Below are 22750 nucleotides of genomic sequence, written 5' to 3' on the forward strand. Positions count from 1 at the left end.
ACACACACACAAAAGAACAAGCAAGCGCGAATCACAGTAAAGATTTGACCCTCATCTGTATCTGAAGGCTTTATCCAACCTTGCCCCAGTTTACTGCAATTTATTATAATTCCATTTTTCCAGTCTTTCAATCTAAAGATTTGTTCCTCCTCATTTTTTAATAACCTGCAAGCAAAGGAGGCATGTCCCCGGGAGATTATATCGTCGTCCCTGGCGTCTCGTCTTGATTACATCAGAGGAACTGGATTTGATTTGGAAGAAACCCCCTGGTTTCAGTACACGATCTCTTTAGACCTCCCCATTGTGCTGATTTCTTGCTTTGTCACAGGGGATGATCTTGATGAATATGATCTGAATATGAGGGAGATAGACAGGGATTTGGTGAAAGGATTATAATTTCCAATGATGGGAAATAATAAGAAACAATAAATCCTAAGTAGATTTAGTTCTCAAGAAAACCCTGTTAGGATAAATCAAAAGAATAAGAGAGAGGGGCGGATATATTAAATGGATACTTTAGGTTCGACAGCTGCCTAGGAGAAGTTGAGTTTTTTTCGTCTTTGTCATGTGAACCGAGTGACTTTCTGTTTCCACGTGCTCCACTCTGTAATGTAATTGATTTTCTTTGTCATACGAGTCATTGAATTCAAGGTTTTCAGGATTGTTCATTGGAGAAAAAGTGATTTAAATGAACTATTAACCTATAGGGAACTGGCTGTGGCTCATGAGGTGGCAAAGCAGTCAATCAGAATGTCAGTTGTTTGACTTCTGGCCTCGCTGTCGGCATGTTGACAAGTCACAGACAAGACGCTGAAATCCACATAGTCCCAGATTATTGGTGAGTGAGTGTGTGACAAAAGCAGACACAAATCAGTGCAGAGACTAAAAATACAGTAAATCTTTCTAGGTTTGGAGAGTACTGTATTGCTGTAACTTGTAGTGTGAAAGCCCTTTAGGTCGTCAACAAGACTAAAGCTATTCTAATATTCTAATGATGCTCTGAGTCAATTCTCTGGGTCTCTGGGAAGCTAAATAAATAAGGGAAAGGAAAATAGACCATTGCTCTAGACACTAAAATACGTTCTTCAACAATATCCACAGCATAATAATGTATTTCTCCTATTTCTCTTTTGCTTACATGAACTCTGTGGCTGTTTTTACCACCTCACAAGATGCTGTATGCATCACACATGACCGTCCTGCTGATGGATATATGCAGTGCATTGTCACATTGGGGACCTCATAAAACAGCAGCTGCTAATGTCTCTTTGCTTCGAGGTCACGGATGAGGGTTATGTGTGAAATCCAGTGTGGTTAAAGACCTTTGCTACTTTCGGACCTGGTGCAGGGGTGAACTGAGGCCTCCTTACTTGATCCCCGTGACCTTGTCATCACAAGCTGGTTCCAGACTGCTGTGCTAACTAGGGGTCAGGAGCATTAGAGGTGCAGAGATGGACGGTGCCCTGTGCTTGCATCAAAGCAACAAAGTGGGGACAAAGTACTTGGTTATTCTGGGCTGTGTTTAGGCATGAATACATGCCAAGACGGTAGGTATGTAATTGTCCCCATTCTCATTAGAAGACTGGCGGCAATTTAATATACACGTTCTACATTCTTCTTGATGAACTCACTGACATGACTGAGACAATGTCTAGCATCTCGCCGTGTCTCTTGTCTGCCAGTTAGGGAGCCAGGCCTTAACCCCTCTGTCTCCACTGCCGGCTCGAGGGGGAATGTGACGCCGGACGACCGTCTTAGCCCTGTGGGCTTTGCAGGCGCGGAGCCTCATCTCCCACTGTTTATCCATGTGTCTTTGCTTTGGCTCAGACCCGATGCCGTAGGCCACCCTGGACTGAGTCGGGTCTACTGCCCTATGTCACCCACCTAAGCTCTGCTTTCACTGGTGGGCTTAGCGCCTCACCCCTCGGCTGCTTTATGAGCAGACAGCTGTGCTAATCTGTCTCTCCCTCCCCTCTTCTGTTTTCCTGGTTCTTTCAGCATGTGTCTTGCTTTTTACTTCTCTTGGCTTCTGTTATGTTTTTTTGTCCAGTTTGCGCTCATGACTTTCACACATTGACAGTGTTTTCTTTTATCAGCACACGCATGCACTTGAAAAACTCATATATGCGTTTATCTTCAGTTGACTTGATTACTGCAACAGTGTCTTCACTGGTCAGACGGCTGATCCAGACGGCTGCTACCCGAGCTCTCACCAGAACTAAGACAGTGGACCACATCACTCCAGTTCTGAGGTCCTTACACTGGCTCCCTTGTATCTCAGAGAACAGACTCTAAAATACTTCTGTCAGTTTATAAATCACTGAATGGTTTAAGACCAAAATACATCAGAGACTTGTTGTTGCAACCATCCAGACCTCTTAGGTCTTCTGGTTCAGGTCTACTCTGTGTCCCCCGAATCAGAACCAAACATGGAGAAGCAGCATTCAGCTTTAATGCTCCAGAGATCGTGAACGAACTCCCAGAAAACTACAGGAACACTGAAACCCTCAGTTCCTTTAAATCCAGGTTAAAAACTATTTTTTTTTACAGTTGCCTTCGACTGAATTATTTAAACTATTCTGAATTTAAATTTAAACCGTGTTAATTTAAGTATAGTTTAATTCTAACTTTTCTTTATTATGCCTTTGCACTGTAACTCATCATCTTTTTTCCTCCTCCTCACTCTTCGTATTTATTATGTAAAGCACCTTGGATTGCCGTGTTACTGAGATGTACTGTACAAATAAACCTGCCTTGCCTAATGTACACATTTGATTTAAGTAATTGTTTTCATTCATATTCAGAGACCACTACAAAGAGTTTTAATCATAAAAGGTGTTATATGAAAGATGTCTTTTTTGTTTTTAATCCTATTTAACTTGCACTCCCTAGATAGTTTGGTTGAGCTCAGAGCAGTGCTGATGGCACGGAAGGAGCTTGAACTTGTGTTTGATAACAACTGCTATTCAAACTGCAGCTGCAGAGATTAGAACATCAATTAATTAGTAGTAAATGAAAGAATCACTGCATGACAGGTATGTGTTTGTTATTTTCTCATATTTCATCATGGAAATACAACCTGGACTTTGAAGTATGTAATTAATGTCATTGGGTTACTTTACAACTGAACTGAATTTTTTTAATGAAATATAAATTAATTAGAGTGAATTGGACTGAATTTAATTGTTTAATTTAGGGTATTGAATGGAGTTGGGGCCTCCAGGGTGACCATGTCCCCTGCCACCCTCGATTGGACTGAAGTATGTAGAAAATGAATGAATGAATGAATGAATGAATGAATGAATGAATGAATGAATGAATGAATGAATGAATGAATGAATGAATGAATGAATTCATTAATTCATTAATTAAGGATTTGGATTATATTTGAGTTAAATTGGATGTTTCTCTCTGTGAAGTGCTTTGAGACTACTTTTTAAATGAATTGGTGACATTTTTCTAACTGAATAATTAACGATGAACTAAAATTGGTTTACATGTTATTTATATATTCAGTCCAGAGACATAGTTGTGTCTTAGGAAGTCAAAAATACAACTTTAAAACTTTTAACAGCATGTAAAAAATCTGAATTTAATACCTCTTTTTGTTTTTATAGACACTCATCTGCTGGAAAAATTCTGTTGGTGGATTCATTGTTGTTCATCCTGAAGATTATGCCATCATTTCTCAATATTTTAAATAAATGACTTTACAATTTTTAAGGACTCAACCTCCAGCAGCAGTAAACATCCACTGTTTTCTGTTTTTACACATACATTTATGCCAATTGAATATATACCAAAGGTATTTGGATACACGGGTTGTTGTTATGTCTTTGGTAGACCTGCTTCTGCTATCACTTACTTCAAAAGGTCTCAGCACATTCATATGCCTGCTGCCAGAGAGAAGAGTTATCGAGCATTCCTGGTATCCACTGAACTGAAGACCCAGTGGATTACCTTTGTAACAATATTACTCCAGAAATAGAAAAATCCCTGCTTGTTAAAGTACATTGTTGCCTCAAAAATATTACAATTAGCTGTGGTCATATATCACACTGTGAGGAGGGACCTGAAATCTGCCTGGCCACCCTACCTGACCACCCCAAGCACAGCTGTCAATCAGTGTGCCCTCTGAAAAATAAAAAAAAAAAAACATTTTTCCTCCATTTGTGTAACAAAATGCAAAACCTAATGCCAGTCTGTGAATTGTACAGCTCACAGACAGTAGGAAGGAACTTCTCTCCCACTGTCCATGCTGACATTTACTGTAATATCTCTACATATACTCCAGTATAGTTAAACAACTTACAGAAGTGCATTTTTACAATAGAAATAGCCTGCTAGCTATTCAGTTACCTACCTTACCTGAAATCTTTTTTACACAAGCTCAACATTCTCAAAGCACATGAAAGCAAACCACACATTAAAGTAGTTATTTTATTTTTATTTGAATTTCAGTGATTTTGCAGACTATGTGGCTTTATATCAGGTCAGCTTTGGGCAAAAGACCATGTAATTGTGGGAAACATGTCTCATTTGGTTACATAAACTACTTAAACTCTTGTTAAAACTTACCTGTATCAAGTTTGAGGAAACACGTTTGAAAAGAGGCATGAAATGGTTGATGTGAATTATTTGGAGGCCGCACTAATTGAGATCAAGTTAACTTAAGCTGCAGGTTAAACCACAGATGTTAGCAGCAGTGTAAGAGGTCATGTGACTGTCTTAAATCACGTAGGGGTTTCACACATGGTTAAACTGTAAACCTCAGCTAAGCTGGCAACATTACAATATCCCATTTGTTAATTTTAACTCAATTTTTCACAACATCTCTTTCACCTCGTGTCTTCCTCCCCTCCTGATGTCCTCCACCCCCTCCTCATGCTTTCCTATTTCTCCTTCCCTCCTCCTTCCACTCTTCACTGTCCTCTTCAGTCGTTCGGCTAAACTTAGAAGTGACAACAGTTGCAGGGTGACAGCAATGGCTAAAAAAGACCAGAACAATGGCCTGTCCCCGTCCACGCCTCCTCTCACCTCCTCATCTCCCTTTTTAATAGACTGCCATTGTTCTCTCCCCTCCACTGTTGCTCTTTCAGGGAGTTTGTTAGCTATGCTAATGAAGGCTGGGCTTGCGTGGGTTTAGCGGGTTGGGATTTGATGCTCTTTAACTGGGCACTTTTGGAAAGGAGAGGCGATCATAAGTGTGGCTGGGCAGCTATTTACCACCCGTCAAATGTCAGAAGAGTGTTGATGCGACACGGGAGTGGAAGTAAATGACAGATTTGTCGTATTTCCGAATCACTAGCTGCTAATTAATACATGTGACGGGAAAATGTCATAACTAAGTTATCTGCAAAAAAGTGGCCGGACTTATTATCCATTGCTCCTCTAACGCACAGAGCACGAAATGCATCACTCAGCTGAGTCCTCGCAAAGAATAAGAGTCGAGTAAGACAAGATGCAGAGACTAAAGTTAAGTATAGTGCAGTCGACCATCCAATCAGTCAGTAAGTCTGTAAATAGCCTGGCCGATGGCTCCTTTGAGCTTTCCTCTAAGAGGAATTCTCTTTCTCCTTGGTGTATTAATAGTGCCTGTGCATTGTTTCCTACGGCAGCACTCCTCCAATCAAAGGAAGTTGCCCTGCCAAGTATACAGATATTTTCCTTTGTCCCTATGTTTAGCAGGCATGTAAGAGTCAGATATGTGTGTGCGCGATGTGCATGGATGAAGGTGCATGCGTGGCTTTATGAGCAAGTTTGTGCATGCTTGCTGGATTATATCAGGATGTCTCTTCTTTTATGCATGTTATCAAATATATACTGTGATACATCCTTGAATTGTTTATTTGAGCGCAAGTGTGTTTGTAAGTCACTGGGGGATAGTGTGACCTTTCATTTGTGAAATCATGTGTCATTACCGAGGCACATGACTAAAGTAGGGGACTTGATTTTTTTTTTTTCTTTCTTTCATGTTGCATCTGTTTCATTTGTGCTGGGGAATTATAATCAAGCTTGTCTGAATGCTTTATAAATGCTTTTGATGAAAATGAGATTTTGGAACCTAAATCTCTATAAAGCAATTAGGTTGGTTTGAATGGAAACTATTTCCTGTTAATGTTCTCAGTGGTACCACATTTTCATTGTTATTCATGGTGACCGGCCAAAATATGATGGCCCTACCATTTTAAATGTCACATGGATTGATTCAGTGATTGAGTGATGAGTAATGTTAATGTGTTAAACTGTAAATTTAAGGTGGCTTCAGATAGTTTTCAGATGCCCTCACTTTTGGACGCTGAAATATATATATTTTCTTATTTTGCATGAGACATTACCATGTAATTTTCCTATTATATGATTAAACATTAAAAAAACAAAAAACTAATCATTTTTGTATATTTAGGCCTTAAGTTTTGTAGTTTACACTTGAAAAGGATTTAGAGCTTAGATGGAGCTCACCTCCTACCTTTCTGTGTAAGATCACACAATTTATGCTGCATGTCTGGTTAAAAAAAAAAAAGAGATATAAAGTGCAAGAGACCAGGAGGTGAAGAGATCTCTGACAAAACTGGGTTAAGGTGGCGGATGAGAATGTGGAAAAAAAAATATTATCTTAAGCTCTGCCATCCCAGGAGCGCCAGTGGCTGTAAAAAGGAGGAAATCGCTCTAAAAAAGGACCTTTGTTTGAGAAATGACCAAGAACTGAACAGCCAGTATCGCGGGACCTCAGAAGACCTTTACAGTAGCAGGAGAAGACAAACACATACATCAGCATCAATCTGTCAGTCAGAACCTCACAGTAAAGAAACATGACTAAAGTCATCCAACTCCACTGTAAATTTAACAGAAAAGAAAGAAAAATATTAAAGATTAACATGTTTTAATTTTAATAGCGCTATATGCATCATCTGGTGAGTATCCAGCTCGGTAGATACACGGTATACTGTATATGCAACCGCATACTCACCAATACTCTCTCATTGTCATGCAGGTATCAAGATACATAGGTTAATCGTCAGACAGGTACGCTCATGCACATATGCAAAGTAAACCACGCACAGCTGCACCCTTGAGCGAAGCAGGTTGGTCATCGGGTGGCCAAGTGGTGGCGTTGAGGCATCATCACTCACTTGGAGTCTGTCAGTGACTCACCAAGGGCACAATGGAATTAGTGAGATTCTCTGCAATGTGACAGCTTGCTCTGGCTAAATGGTGTAATAATCTACCCCTCCTCTCATGAACCTGCAGCAGCCCGTACACACATAGACACACTCTTTCACCCCCCCCCACCTCCTGCCTGTTTGCCCTCCCCATACCAACTGGCACAGACAACATTGTCTTAAGCTATAAAAAAAAGATTTTTTTTCCCCTCCCTCCATTGCGGTAATTATTGAATTAATGCAGATGGAGAGAGACATCTGCATGTTAAAGTGTTGGCCTCTCTCTTATGCACAGCAGATGTTCCCCTGTCATTTACTCAAATTACGCTGCTTAGATACAGGAGAGACAGAGAAAACGAGAGAGATGGAGAGAGAGAGAGAGAGAGAGAGAGAGAGAGAGAGAGAGAGAGAGAGAGAGAGAGATAGAGAGAGAGACCAAGAGCGAGAGAGAGAGATGGGAAACAGAAGGGAGAGAAAAAAGTTACTCGGCAAGGCGACATTGTCTTACCAGCTCAGAATGTCAGCTACCAGATTCATGTAGCTTCCGTCCTTCAGTTGAACCCGTACTTTCTCCCGTGAGGTATCCCTCCAGGGGAGGAGTTACACATATCTGTCATGTTTTAAATATAAAGACACTGCAAGTTTATGTTGAAATAATATTTGTTCATATACACAATCCAATGAGAATAAAGTTCAAAAGTAGTTAGAATAAGATTTTTAACAAAAGATAGTAATCTTTTATTCGTAAAATTGTAAAATTACATAAGACAGAGATACAGATAGAAACAAAGGCCAAATGAATAAATTACTAATCAAGGATATTTCAGTATTATCATAAAATTAAAGTACAGTACAAGAAACAAGAAAGGGTCATTATCCAAATATTACAAATTCAAAAACATCTTCAGGAAAAAGAGACTTAATAACTTAAAAAACAACTTTAAAAAGTAAGTTACTTCCACTTCAGCCAGCAGCACATGGCTCACCTTAAGATACCTTCACATCACTCAAATCAATTATAAACTATTGATGTTTATAGACTTTTAAGACATTTTGTGCAGTGATTTTAACCCATGATTGTCCACAATGTGAAATCGCTCACCTGCCATTGTTGTCATAGTAACAACAACGAGCCATAGCCGACATGTGTTTTTGGGTCTGAGCCAGATTATCCACCTGCTCCACCTGCATGTGTAGAGGTGCGTTAGCCCGGTCCCTGCCGGGCCTCGTGAGGTCATCATGATCACAAATATGATGTCAGCAGCGTATCTGAACATTTTTAGTCCATTTGCATCTTCAACTGGTTTTCAACTAGTTTATGAGGAATGAACATTTCATATCAAACAATAAAATCAAATGTACAGAACATTAAATGTAATCAGTCTTTACTGTGGTCAGTGAGACTCGCACAACTGCTGCAACAACAATGGTCTACCAGCATAAAATATGTCTTTCCTGAAAAGACCAGAGAGAGCTTCAATATGTTAGATGTGATAGCAGCAGTGTCACCCAGGATGAAGACTTCGCTGCTCAGACGGAGACCTTGGACCTGATAGCATTAAAGACTTCTTTACGTGAATAGCGGTCCCTTGATGTTACCAAGGATGTAGTCTTCAGGGCTGAGATGGAGTCCATTATATCCTTAGAAGAATGTATCCTTGAAGAGGAGTTCCCAGAAATCTTTCCGGATGAAGACTTCACCCCTAACAGTCCATAGACATAGCGTCATCCCAAGAGTTTTTAGCTCAAGAGCAAACCAGGATGAAAACTTTGACATAAACTTTGTAGGTCATCAAAGTGTATTGACGGCACTTAAAGCAGCACTATGTAACTTTCCCACCTTAATATAATATTTCCAGAGTCATTGTGAGGGTACATCAACTTCCAACAGGTTTAATGACACCTCTGTCATGGTCTGAGGGGTCTGTATCGCCTTCACTGGCACTATGTAACTTTGAGGAGCATGGTAGGAACCCTTCCACACTAAAAAACTACACATTGTTACGGCTTTGACTGCTTTACGGCATACGTCACTTCCCCCTCCTTCCCGATTCATAGTCGAGACGAAAGCTGGGCGGGGCGTGGAGCGCAGAGTTCAGCAGAAGCTGGTATCATGGCCGAAGCAGCGAAAAAAACAAAGAAAATAAAAGTTTTATCGGAGGAGGCGAAAAAAGAAAGCGGGAGAGTAACAAGCTAAATGCCCGGACAAAAAAAAAATAAAAAAATGCCCGGACATGAATAAACATTGGCCCGGCGTTCACTCGCTGCCGTGAGATGAAAGACGAGGAGGGATGTCCGACCGATGGGGATTTATGGGGATAAAACAAGAGACAGAATTGTCATGATACAAATGTAAATGTAGAGTTCTATGTACAATAAGAATCAAAATTAGAATGTTTTCACATACAGGGGATTCGTCTGGGGTTCTAGTATTTTTCCTGAACTGTAAAATTGTGCAGGGCTGATCTGCAAAATATAAGGAATGGGCATTCAGTTATTCACAGGTTATAAAGTATTTTTTTATTTTGTCAGTAAGTATGTTGGACTACTAATTTATGACGAAGTCTGTCTAAAAAATGTGACAGGAAAAAGGTGCAGTAGAACAAAACCAGAGCGTGTACAGACGTGCTCCCTCTTCATTTTGTCTTAAGCTTGAGTTATGGTTCTGCGTCAAAACGACGCCGGGCCTACGGCGTGTGGTACGCGTCGACGCAGACCACACGCAGACCGAGAGGGCTGTGATTGGTTCGCTTGGTAGCAACGCATTTCCGGTTTCCGGTTTGAAGCAGTCGTGAACTTTCCGCGCTCTTTTCTTCGTGTATGTGTGATTTTTTTTGTTTTGTTTTTTTGCACAATAGTTGTCCTTATCTCTTTGATTCACTGTGACAGGAAATTTATTGAAACACATGGCGAGTCAAACATTTACCAAAGCAGCTGCCAAACACTCCTAAAATAGGTAGCCGAAGACGTGGGTTGTGCAGAACTGCGGCAGTAAATCCTCATGGGAGCTCCACTCTTTAGTAGGGATTTCATATGGATCCAAACTGTTAATAATCATTATTTTCTCCATATACCGGTCCCTGGCTTCCTTGTTTAAGGTATCCCGGTAAATTCCAGTTCCTTTCTGGCATTTTAACATCTTTTTTTTGCGTTCTGTCTGTTCACTTGGTGAAACAGAAAAGTAGTTTTGAAAGTCCGTCCCGTCTTATTTCATTCACTATCAAAACAAATGCACGCGACAGGGACAGGATCTTTCCGGCAGTACACGCTGGTGCTCATGGGAAATGTAGTGTTCTTTCTGGTAAAGCACTACCGCTTTTGTCCAAAGGAGCCGCCAAACTCAACAAAAGCTGAAAGTTACATTGTGCTGCTTTAAGCTCTTTATTTTGTGAGGCATTGCAAAGACGGTCAGTGACTTTTATGTAAACGAAATCTAGATCCAGAAAAGCCTGCCTGACAAAATTTTGGCTAAAGCTGAAGGGCAAGATATCAACATCTCATCAGTGAACTGGGAAAAACTGAGTTAGATAATCTTCAAGAGTGTCTGCAGAACCTTAAGCTGCAAGGAAAATTTTTAAAGAATTAGACATCCTGTTAGTAGATGAGAAGTTTGCCTCCTCTTGTTTAGAAGCGATTGAATCAGAACCAGCCCTCGGCCTTCAAAAGATTCTTCTCATCTGAAGCATGGCCTGTTTGGACATGAAGATTGGGGAAATCTTCTTCTCCCTGAGCGTGCAGATGTCGGGGAGAATGGAGCTGGAGGCTTATACATTTTGTGATGCTGTCTTCTGACCGTATGTATTATTTGACGATTCTCTTCCTTGTCCTGTGCTTGAATCTTTTGTTTCTGCCCAGTGTACCAGTGACCCTGGTGCTCTGTTTTCTGCAGCTTCTATCTCTGTGGTTGGCCAAACTGATTCTCTGAACTCCAATTCAGATGTTGAGGCTATATTCTGTCATTTTAACTTAACTTGTCAAAGCATATGAGATGAAGTGGCACCGATGAAAAATAGGTCCTCTAAGTCAAAACCTGAGCCTTGGAGAAATACCTGGGCACTCGCTGTGAGACACGAGTGCAGGAGAGCTGAGCCTAAGTAGGAGAAAGACAGGTTAGAGGTATCATCCCAGATGTTGAGAGACAAATGCCATCTATATAAGAGAAGTATGAAAGCTGCTAAACTCAAGCACCCACTCTGATGTTGTTATTTCTAACTGTCACAATTGTTGTGTTTATTACTAACAGTAAAGTCTGTTCTTAATGCCTCACATTCGCCGTGCCTGGATAAATCGACTGAAATGTATGAAAACTCGGTCCAAAATCATGTAGTTCATCAGGTTAGTAGGTGTGTTTAAATTGTCCGAGTGTGTGTGTGTGTGTTTGTCTTTAAGTTTATCTGTGATGGACTGGCCATCCAGGTGTATCCCTGACTTCGCCCAAACAGAGCTGGAATAGACTCAATCAGACACCCATGCCCCTGAATAGGATAAGAGGGTATAAACAATGATAGATTCAAACCACATATGATAGTGGGGTTAAAATGGGATTTCAATCAGATTTTCACACATCCTTCTCAGTCTGAAGGTTCTGGTTGCTCAATTGGGATTTCATCGTCCCATAGCATCTTTACACTGCCATTCACAGAGGTGGTCCTAACAGCAGTTCTTCCTGAGGTTAACGCACAAAAAAAGTGACTTTCCAGGTCTTATTGGAGACTTTTGGTGACGCTAGCGTGAAAGCAGGTATTGATTTTTACTCATTACTCAGCGAGACGCCGATACGTCCACAAGGCCCTCTCTCGTACCAAAGCACTCTCAAGGCAGCCCGGCGCTTGTGCAGCGGCCTCCCTGCTGCAGTCAGATCTGGAGATAAAGCTGTTAACCGGTTCGCGTTCAAGTGCCAACCATCTCACTTCTGCCACTGACCGCTAGGCTGGCTCCAAAAACGAGTCAATCTCCATTGACTTCCACGTTAAAATGTCTGACTTTAGAGCAGAAATAAACATATTTACAACCTGATTAAAAAAAATGTTTTGGTCTCGTAAACTAACCCGCTGGAAACGTCTCACAGTCTCACAACTTTGATCAACATGTGGTGGGTGTGTTGCTAAGCAACATGGCTCTGCCCCATATGAAGAAAACGCCTACAGGATAAAGGAAGAGGGTTAGAAAAATAAAAAAATCTACAAAAAGAAATTTAATTTGTAGTTCTCAGCATATGCTATTATTAGAAGAAGTAATCTGAGCTATAATAATAAGGGGCTTCTGATGTTTTACACTTATATGCTTGAATGATTTCTTTTTTTCCAAGCAATATAAATAAGCCACACCGTAAGACACTGACACAGTTTCAGTCAATTGGGTTGAATTGCTGGTATAGCTTGCTGCTTCTGAAACATTTAATGCATGTGCTTACGGTATTTTGAGAAACGTGGCCCTTAATTGAATATATAAAATATCAAATCCAATAAATAACATTTTCTGTATCATAACAGTGTCATCTCTGATATGTAATATGAATTGAAAAAAATCACATTAATAGCTTAACTGAACAGCTGACCCCTTTGACCGTGCAGGCAGGACATTATAATAAAGATCAGACTGAAGGGACAACATCCTCTTGAAGATTATCTGATGATTATTTGAAGCAACGTCGAGGCATGAAAAGAGGCTGTGCACGAGTGTCTGCATAAGTGTGTATGGGTTTGCGTCCCTGATGACAGATAAACAGGAGTCCTTCTTCTTGGGATTATATCCCAGGTTGGTTTGGCCTCATCTCCCTGGATTATGTTGATAAAAACATTCTTGTATTATATTTCTGTGCTTATTGTATTAATACTCTCGGGCAGTTCCCAGAAAAAGCTCCGTCCTACGCTTGCTCTAAGGTAATCTTCTTCCACTTGAGCTTTTAAAATGTTTTGGGGGGTTGTCTAGCTTTGCAATACGTATTCTCTCCCACTCTTAAAGTTATATTTAACCTTGGTTCGTCAGTCTGTGCTGTAAATTATATATATCTGATAAATGTGGGCCTGTTACAGTTACAAATCTTTAAAAGTTTCTTCCTACAACCATGATTTATTCACCTTTTGAGGAGAAACTGGTAACCATCTGAACCAAAATGTGTGTCAATAAAGTTTTATTTCGTAATGAGTCCAGCTACACAACAAAAGGCTGCTTCAGGAATAGTGTTTGCTTTTAATCGTACTGAGTAATCTCTCTTAATTGCCAAATATAGCTCATAGGTTGTGTTAGCCCTCGTTTTAACCCTGACAGAGCTGATCAACGCTCAGAAAAATGGTGACATTTAGAAATATTATTTACATGTTTACATTTAATTAGTTAAATTTCAGTTGGTGCATACTTGAAATCATGTTTTCTCTCAAATATGCCCACACCATCTTTGAAAAGGACTTAAGTATCACCGGATATAATAATACCCTGCGAGATGTGTTGATTTTTTAAAATTAGATTTCACCAAATTTTTAAGAAATTTACATTCACGAACATTTTTAATAGTAAACTTGAGGTCAAAGATAATGGTTCACCACGACCCATTGTGGTTTTAATAATGTGTTGTACAGTTGTCAACTAGCTTTAATCGTTTTTTCACACTCATTTGTTGTTGGATATGTCCTCTGAAAAGGTCATTTTAGAAATGAGAAGCACTTTCTGATGGGAGGCTCTTACCTGTTTGCTTCTTTCTATGGCTCTCTGTGGCCAGACAGTTTATGTGCCAACAGACTTAATTCTTATTGATTACACCAGTCATCAGTCACAGCGGCTCACTCAACGCTACAGTTTTGCTGCTCTTGCACTCTCTACTTTGGGGTGAGATGCAGTCAGAGCTCCGATCAAATACTGAATGATTTGTTGAACTTATCTTTTCAATAAACTGATACTTGTAGTCCAGTATGCTGACAAGACTGCCCGGGCCTTTCACTATAGGCACATGCAGCGAGAAAGGAGTGAATGAGCAAATGCTGACAGATAATGCAAAAGGTAACTGGAGTTAATCAAAAACTGAACACGTGACTAATGTTCACAACTGTTGTAAGCAGAAAAAGCCTTTCATAAACATAGTTAAAAAGAAGCGAGCTGCTGAACTGTAAAAGCCTTCCTCTACGTTGATTCTGCCTCTGACTCCATCCAACCCTGCTGGACTGTACGGAGAAGTGAGGCCAGGAAGTGGGGGCCAGGTTGGCCCAGGCCGGCTCTGTTAAGCTCTGGAAGTGACCGTGGGAAATCAGCTGTCCTGACTTCACATCGATACACTTGGCTTCGAATATCTGTGATCCACTGCTGGCGCGACACGGTCATTTCACGGCACTCCATGGCCTCTGGAACCTGGGGTTTGGCCACCAGAGAAAATTACAACTATGAAATATAAAATAATTTGAACTTAAGTGTAAATTAAATGAACTGACCCTTGGAAGCATGTTGATGCAGTCTCTCATGCATCAACATGCTTCCAAATCTATTCCAGTGATATAGAACATTAACACTAATATAACGACTGACATACTGACTGACCCCATATTGTACATTTCTGTTTATACATTTTATCTGTCCTAATTCATCCTACGTCACCTTTTGTAAAGACTCATATTCGGCACTTTAAAACCTCATATTGTACATTTCTGTTTATTTCTGTTTATACATTTTTATTTTATTCTATCTCTTATTTTATCTCTATATATGTGTTTGTTTTTATATTTTTATTTTTATTGTATTGCACCAATCACCACAACAAATTCCTTGTGTGTGTTAACAAACTTGGCAATAAACCCATTTTCTGATTCTGATTCTGATTCTGATTCTGACATGCACTTGTCTCTCATCCTACATTCCAACCTCCTTCCCAGCCTCCACCTAGAGGCTCTGACTCTATGACATTAATTAAATCCCCCCAAATATCTCTACATGAGCCTAATAAATGGGGATTGATCAGAGCCTAGATGCTAGAATTTAAGTCTGCTTCATCATTAGTAAAACATTTGAAGTCTTCACTCCGTAAGTTGACTGACTGAACTGTAACTGTGACCTCATGTTTATGCATATTTTAGAATTCTGCCTTAATTTGTTAAGTATCATCTTTTGAAAGGAAAGTGATAGGAAAGTTGTATCACCAAATCTACCTTTCCATCTGCAGGTAGATCTCTTTATCTTTGGTCTTATCTCCACATATAAACCACGTTGAAGGATTTTGTTTATTTATTTTTTTGCAAAAGAACAGATCTTATTCAAAGGAGGAAGATCTGAATGTGCACTAGCTCTGCACAGGACTACGCGGGTGCATGTGAGTAGGGGCCAAATCCATTATCGACATCCCCAAGAGAACCATAATCACATTTAAACTTATTGTTTACACTCATGTGAAGATTAATTGTGTCATTCTTGTTGCTGTCACTTCTAATCAGTTAGTGAACTAACATGATAACTAATCACTCACTGTATTTATTTATCGAGCGCCTTTATGAAGCATTTCCAAAGTTAAATCTCTCAAATTATTATTTTTTACCTGTTTTAGGCATAATGAGTTTGGATTTTGACAATTAATCATTTAAAAATGTATAAATAAAAATGTAATCTGGTTGAACGTACTGTGGACTGCACTTATGTCCTGCGATATTTACTTTATTTTCCTTTTTTCCCTGAGATGTATTCGATGAATCACTGTACACACGCACACACACACACACACACACACACACACACACACACACACACACACACACACACACACACACACACACACACACACACACACACACACACACACACACACACACACACACACACACACACACACACACACACACACAAGCATTCCCCAGCTCTCAAAGCCCAAAGCTCAACAATCCAGTGGAGTCTGTGCAACTTCCTTCTGTTCTCAAACCAAAAGCCTTAAGCCAACAGATGCTTTTTGCTATCATCGCCAGTTATCACCCTTAGCTGCCTCTGATATGACTTTACTTTCTGACCCAGATGTTAAGGAGTTCAATTCATCAGATGCACCAGAAGCGCGGACGGGGAGGTGGAGGGATGAGTGAGCCTCAAAAATACCCTCCAGCTTGAGAGACGAGACGTAATATGCCTCTTTTTTTTTCCTCGGCCTGGTGTTGTTTCTGAAGCGGCGTTAGTGCAGTAAGGAGCTCAGCGTCTAAAGAGGCTTTGGTACAGACGGAAAGATGGGCCATATTACAGCGAGGCTAGAAGCCTGCTTGATTAATGGGCCAGGATAATCACCTCATCAAATCACTCTCACTTATTAAATCTTGTTTAATATCGTAATGAGGGCCCTCCCGAGCTGCTTTGGTAAATTCCCCACTCTCTCCCCAGCTCTCCATTGCTCTTGCTTTTCCTCTTCTGCCTTTCCGCTCGAACGGGAAGACTGGTGATGCCAGGTTCTCCTCTGCCCTTGTGTTTCCTTTCCTTTTGTTGTTTTTTACTTCCTCTCTCTTGTCCCCTGCCTTCGCTCCGCTTCTTAACTTACAGGAAAGGCCGGGATGCACGTCTCCTCCTTCCCTTGTGATCTTGGAATTTGTTTCTCAGATTTTAGACTGCACTGTAACATTATACACAGTTTATGATGTTGAGCTGCTGCGTCAACAGCCGCTTTTAATTTGATCTCCCTTATTTATGATGGATGATGTGGTGGATTGTGTTGTCATAAATCACTATATGTGTGGGTCAGGATCTGCCAGAACACCGATGCCACTTTCCAAGGCTTTGGTACACTGGAGTTTATGGAAACACTTCAGGTGAGGTAATATCTCCCCTGTCTCCTTCTACATGATTTGTGATGTCTATCTCCGGCATCAGGACATTCCCTAGGTTACTCCTGTTTGTGCATTTATGTGTGAGTTTTCTGGAGCTGGCTCGCGTCTCCTTCACTTGACCTCCAGGCTCGCAAGATATGCCTCCAAACAAAACAACATGCCAACATCTTATTTATGGTCTTCTATGTGTCACTCTATAATCTTGGTTGTAGAGATCTGACTATTCCTCCCTCTTGCCTCTCTTGCCCCATGTCTCTCTCTCTATTGTCTGTCAAAGCCAACCCCTTCCATTATCCTCATCTCAAAGTTGGACCCAATCCTTTGCCATCTCAGAAAGCAGGCGGGCAACAACTGGCTCAAGGTGACCAGTTCAGGCTTGAGAGAAAGGTTGCGGCTGCATCTTCCCCTGAGTGCCTTCCATTTTTTGCCTTTATTGTTGGGGAGCAGCTGTTGTGTACCTGGACGCCATGAGCGGCGCCTATGCTGGGTATCTTGGCAGCCGGGCTCCCTAGGCTTTGGATACCAGAGTGAATCAATTCTTAAAGATGACTGTCTGCGTGCCGTGTCACATGGACAGGCCTGGAGTGGAAGGCTTAGAGGGCTCTGGAGCTGGAATGCTCTTTGATGGAGGGGCTGAAGAATGGGTAGGGAGGGGAGGAAAGGAAAATATGAGGGGGGGAGATGTTATGGTCCTATTGTTGTGCCAAGGAATGCCCTTGCCGGAGATAGAAGGGTATTGTTTTTATGCCTATGAACTCTTTCGGACTTGGAGAGTTATTGGTGAAGGACTTGCGAGGGTGATGAACATTTTCATCTGTGCCTCGAGAACCATGGCTGCCAGACCTTTCCCTTATGCAACAAGCTATATGTTGAAAACCCCAATAAGACACACCATGTGCAAGCAGCTTTATGTGAAGCTGCACAGCGAATGTGTAAAACTACAATTATTTGGTGGCTCTTTAATAATACCCAAAGAATTAAACCCATTCTAGTCTGGGTTTGAGAACAGCTGAGCAGGATACTGACCACTTACTGGCTCACAGGTCTACGGTGTAAAAAGCCCAGTGGGAAGACAGAAAGAGAGGATAGTGAAGGATGAATCTGGCACATAAGCTAAGTCATTTATTTTGTATCTTTCTTTGGAAAACAAAGATCCCTTGGACCGACAATTTATTATTTTTGTACTTGGGGAAGAAAAGCGGGTTTATTAATATAAGAGCAGGGTGTTTGGATAACCTACATGACAAGGTTAAGGTTCCAATCAAGACTCATCAGCCACACCAGCAGCAGTTGTGGTAACAATGCTTTTCTTTTTTTTGAGAAGCAGCCTTGTGGTCATCTTGTGTCTGTATCCATTTCATGACAAATGAAATACCACAGGCCCTGGCCAGAAACAATGGCTTGCTTGGTTTGCTGGAGGCTGTGATGGTGGTGGTGGTGGTGTGTGTGTGTGTTTATGTGTGTGTGTGTGTTTATGTGTGTGTGTGTGTGTGTTGGAGGGTGGTTGTGGTGGGGGGTCCAAGACTGGCTTCCAACTCTTGCAGCTGTCCCGGTTGTCACTCCTTGTCTTAAGGCTCACTCCTGGCTCAACACTTCAGCCCATGGATCAAGGGGATGTGTGCCGACTATCGTGCATGTGTGTGTGTGCACACACATCCTGAGCCCCGAGAAACACTGTGTTGTAATTCTCGGTGCTCAGAGGCGTCTGAAAAATGGCTCCAGACACAAAAGGCGAGTTGAACGGTGTTAAAACCCCTTCAGTGCGGAGCAGACCCCAGGCATGAAGTCATCAGCCTTGGTTTAGCAGCCTTTGTCGTGCTGCCTGATTGACAGGAAGGGTGGCTATCAAAGACAATTGTGGGATCAGCTGCAGCTATGTATGTCACTCAAGATGCAACACATTTGCAATAAAACACATTTGTGATGATGTGCTGAATTTAGGGCATACATACACTTTTTTTCTCAAAGGGAGAACACTGTGGATGTGGAATAACTGCGAGATTCCTGTGAACATAGTTAATTACAGACTAATGTGTGGAGGCACTTCAGCTTGGTAATGATTTTGCGTACCTACTCTGCGTGCCTCACCTTAATATGAATTATTAAATCCGTGAATCTTTTAATCTGTGTTGATAACAGGTGACAAAGAAAAGGACAAATCTCCTCCCGCCCCTCTCCCCCTCTGCCCCTTATGTCTCGGAGATTAGCCTTTGCTCAAACACCTCCTGTTCATCTAAGTAATTAAAACATTAGAATTACTGGATTATAAACTGCTTTCCATTTAATCCAGCAGTTGATGCTCCCGTCATCTTGCCAAATGGGTCAAAAGGAAATATAATGGGCCTCTGTGATTTCTGAATCAGGGATCTGGAAGAGGCAAAGGATGCCAATAAAGGCTATTAAAAGACATGTGTGTTTGCATGCGTGTGTGTGACAGAGAGAGATAGAAAAAGAGACCCCAGACTGGCTTTGCCCAAGTGCCATCTGTCTTGGACCCAGCAGACCCAGTTTAGTCAGGAAGAAGCCAAACAAGTTCAGTTTTCACCCCCCCCCCCCCCACCAATGCACAGTTATGTATGCAGATGCACACCAGTGCACAGTTCCACACAGACGCTCCTTTTGACTGCTTATTCTTCTTTAGGAAATTAAAAACCTTAAAATAAAAACACTAGAAATTCTTTCATCCTTTCTTTAGAAATGTACCCAGCTCACGCTTTGTCTTCTCTGTACTGTGAGCCTGGATCTCTTTCTCTACTCTTTATTTTACAGTGCCCAAAAATAGGGAGTCTTTTTTACAAGCAGACTGTGACAGCTTTGTTATGATCACAATGGTGGACCTCATAAGTCTCAACGGATGCTTGAGTGTCAAAACTTGCATTGAGGGTTAGTCTGCACAAAGATAGCAGGACTTGGTTGTGTGGGAGAATCTTTTCTTAAAAAAAAACCCAATAGCAGGTGTTTGCCCTGTAGGGCCCACACTCCATTTTCAGGGTGTCCTGTTCAATTCATATATCATTTTGTATTGTCAACCTGCAGCACACGTTGCAACATGCGCACACATTAAAATATCTTTGTTTTCATTCATTTTTAAGAGCAGTCTCCCGTCTCACTCTGCCCCCTCTGACATTTCTTGGCAGTCAAGATAAAGGTGTATGCCGGGACGCCACAACCGCCGTGGTCTCACCTCTGCTGTCTAGATCAATTTGAGTGTGTGTTTGTGAGCGTGTGTGTGTCTGTGCATGTAGGCGTTCCAACAAAAAGTTTTCGGATCCACGTTTGTTTCTTTAACATTCATTCAAGTTTTTTTCTCATCTGCTACGGTTGTCCACAAAGATAGAAAAAAAGCAAAGCAGCACTTTGAGTATTTTATTAACAGAAATTATTAAAATCTTTTTGAAAAGGTTAAAGAATAATAAAAAAAAAAAACATAAATCAGTCTCAAATGATTGAAACAATATAGCAATAAGATTCTTATGTGTACAATAACATCTTTTATTTAAATCAAACAGATGACAAGAATAACTTTATTATAAGGAAAAAAATATATAAAATGATGAACCAAAACAAATTATAATTAGGGCTTTACTGCATCTCCTCTGGCCTTCAGACCGGCCTCACAAGCACGGCTTTCATAAAGCAGCTGATAAATCAGCTTTGCAGGGTGGAGCCTGGTCATGGACCATTTTCCTCAGTTTCAACCATAACTTCTTTGTTGTTGTGTTGCGTTCCAGACCGTTAGCTTGCCATGCCATTTATTTCCTGAAAAATAACTTTAGAAACTCTTTGCTCTATGTCAAGATGTGTTACCATCCTAAAAATGATCCTCATCATCACCAAACCCACCTTAGACTGATGGAAAACAGAGAGAGAGAGAGTGTAAAACATCAATCTGCAATTACTGTAGAGTTAATGATTGTCATCTCCCTGAGGGTCTTTTCCCTGACATGACCTTGGAGATACGTTTGTTTGCTCCATCTTTGTATGATTCATTTTATCTATCTATGCTGATGTGTTATTGTCATCTTTTTTCTGCCTTCTGTATGTTTCCCTTTCACAACATTCCCATTTTGTTTGTACTTTAGACAGCTGAGGAGGAACAGGCAACATCTTTGGGCACTATTGTATTTAATTACCTCCTTGAATTAACTTTGCTTTCCACAGTTGCCACAAGCCCTCTCTTCAGACTGCAGATTCATTTAGTTTATTAGACCTGTGCAAGCTTTTGTTTTAGAAGTGCAAAATATAAAGCAATTCCAAATTTTCTTTCCTCTACCCGCCTCCAGCTGTAGTTCAGTAGGCAGACCAGCCTGAGTCGTCCGCGGTTGTATTCCTGCTGTTGCAGTCGTATGGCGAAGTGTCCTTAGGCAAGACACGGAACCGTTGTTGTTCATCAGTGTATGATTGTGTGTATGATAGAAAATCTACTGCAGAGATTTGATAAATAAATAAATAAAAATGAATCTCTGTAGATCTTTGCAGACTCAGAGAGCGCTGTGTGAATGTGTGGGTGAACGGGTCAATGCAGCGTTTTGTGGAAAGCGTTTTGAGTGGTCGATAAGACTAGAAAAACACTATATGAATACAGTCCATTTACAATTGACACATTATGTGTTACTTTGTCTTTGGTTTCATGTTTTACAAAGTTAAAAGTGTTAGTTTTATGTCAAATCTTAAAAATAAAACATGAATTAACATTGTCGTGTCGGGGTTATTCCTTATATTTTCTAAAAGATTGCACTGCAGGACTTTGTCATCCTTGTCCTTTGAAAGTTTAACCCACTCTTTCTGTCAGGAGATTTAAAGCTAAGTCAGGTTGGCAATGGGAATATCAGTACACAGCATCATGAACCACGTTTATGTGTTGGGTTGTTTTTGAAGTGTAACTATTTGGCTCTCATATGGGCTCAGGAAAGGTTTTTTTTCTTCAATGATTAATACATTTTTTTCTACATCCATCATTTCTTCTGTCCCGACTTGTCTTCAGGTCTTTATACTTAAAAAAAAAAAAAGACATCCCCAGAGAATGATGCTGCCATCACCTTGTTTGACTGTAGGAATGGTACCAATGAGGTGATGGTCAACGCCTGGTACCATCATCTTTTTAGGAACAGTGGCCAAAATAGTTCAATATCAGGTTTAATGAGATCATAGGATTTAGTTTTTCAGGTAATGAGGAATCCCTGCCACCCAGCAACTCGTCTTTAAGGACCCGATGGTGCAGAGATGCACTGATGGTTGTCCTTTTTTCTCTTTAGAAGAACTCTAAATCGCATTCAAAGTGAACATTGGCTTGTTTGTTTCCTGTCTCCCCGAGGCCCTTCTCGCCCAATTATTCGTTTGGCTGGGCATTCAGACCTAGAAAAGTCTGTTCGTTGATCCAAACTTCCTTCAGTTTAAAATGACAGAAGCTAATTTGAGTTTGGTCATCGCGGAAATATTAGAAGCAAACGTTTCTTTCTTTAGGACTTTTCCTTGACACAATCCTAGATTATGAGGATGCAAGTTTATTCTCGACCCTTATGGCCTGGTTTTCAATTATATACAGCATAAATCACGAGACTTTGTATTGTCAGGAGTGTGCTTTACCTCTAAAGTGTGTTATAGATAGGAGGACTGATAAAAATAGGATGCATGAGAGCTCAGCCGCTAGTCTGAATAGTTACGCAAGCAGGATTTGAAAATATCAATTAAGAAATCTCATCAACAGCTTGTCTTTGCTTTGCTAGTTTAAAAGTTTCTTGATAAACCAATACAAAAATGTAATTGTATTAATTTCAAAAGATCTCTGTGTCTTTATGCAGCCTTTTTTTG

General features: G+C 40.7%; 1 long non-coding RNA gene across 1 annotated transcript; it reads left to right on the forward strand.

Annotated features, from left to right (window-relative positions):
- The first annotated feature begins 2963 nt into the window (after positions 1 to 2963).
- On the forward strand, positions 2964 to 3738 carry LOC133418525 (uncharacterized). The gene is made up of 3 exons (XR_009770455.1): positions 2964 to 3035; positions 3197 to 3260; positions 3618 to 3738. It is a non-coding gene; the product is annotated as an uncharacterized LOC133418525 (long non-coding RNA).
- Positions 3739 to 22750: the final 19012 nt, after the last annotated feature.

Source organism: Cololabis saira, chromosome 18, assembly GCF_033807715.1.
Source record: "Cololabis saira isolate AMF1-May2022 chromosome 18, fColSai1.1, whole genome shotgun sequence".
In the NCBI taxonomy this organism is placed as follows: Eukaryota; Metazoa; Chordata; class Actinopteri; order Beloniformes; family Belonidae; genus Cololabis; species Cololabis saira.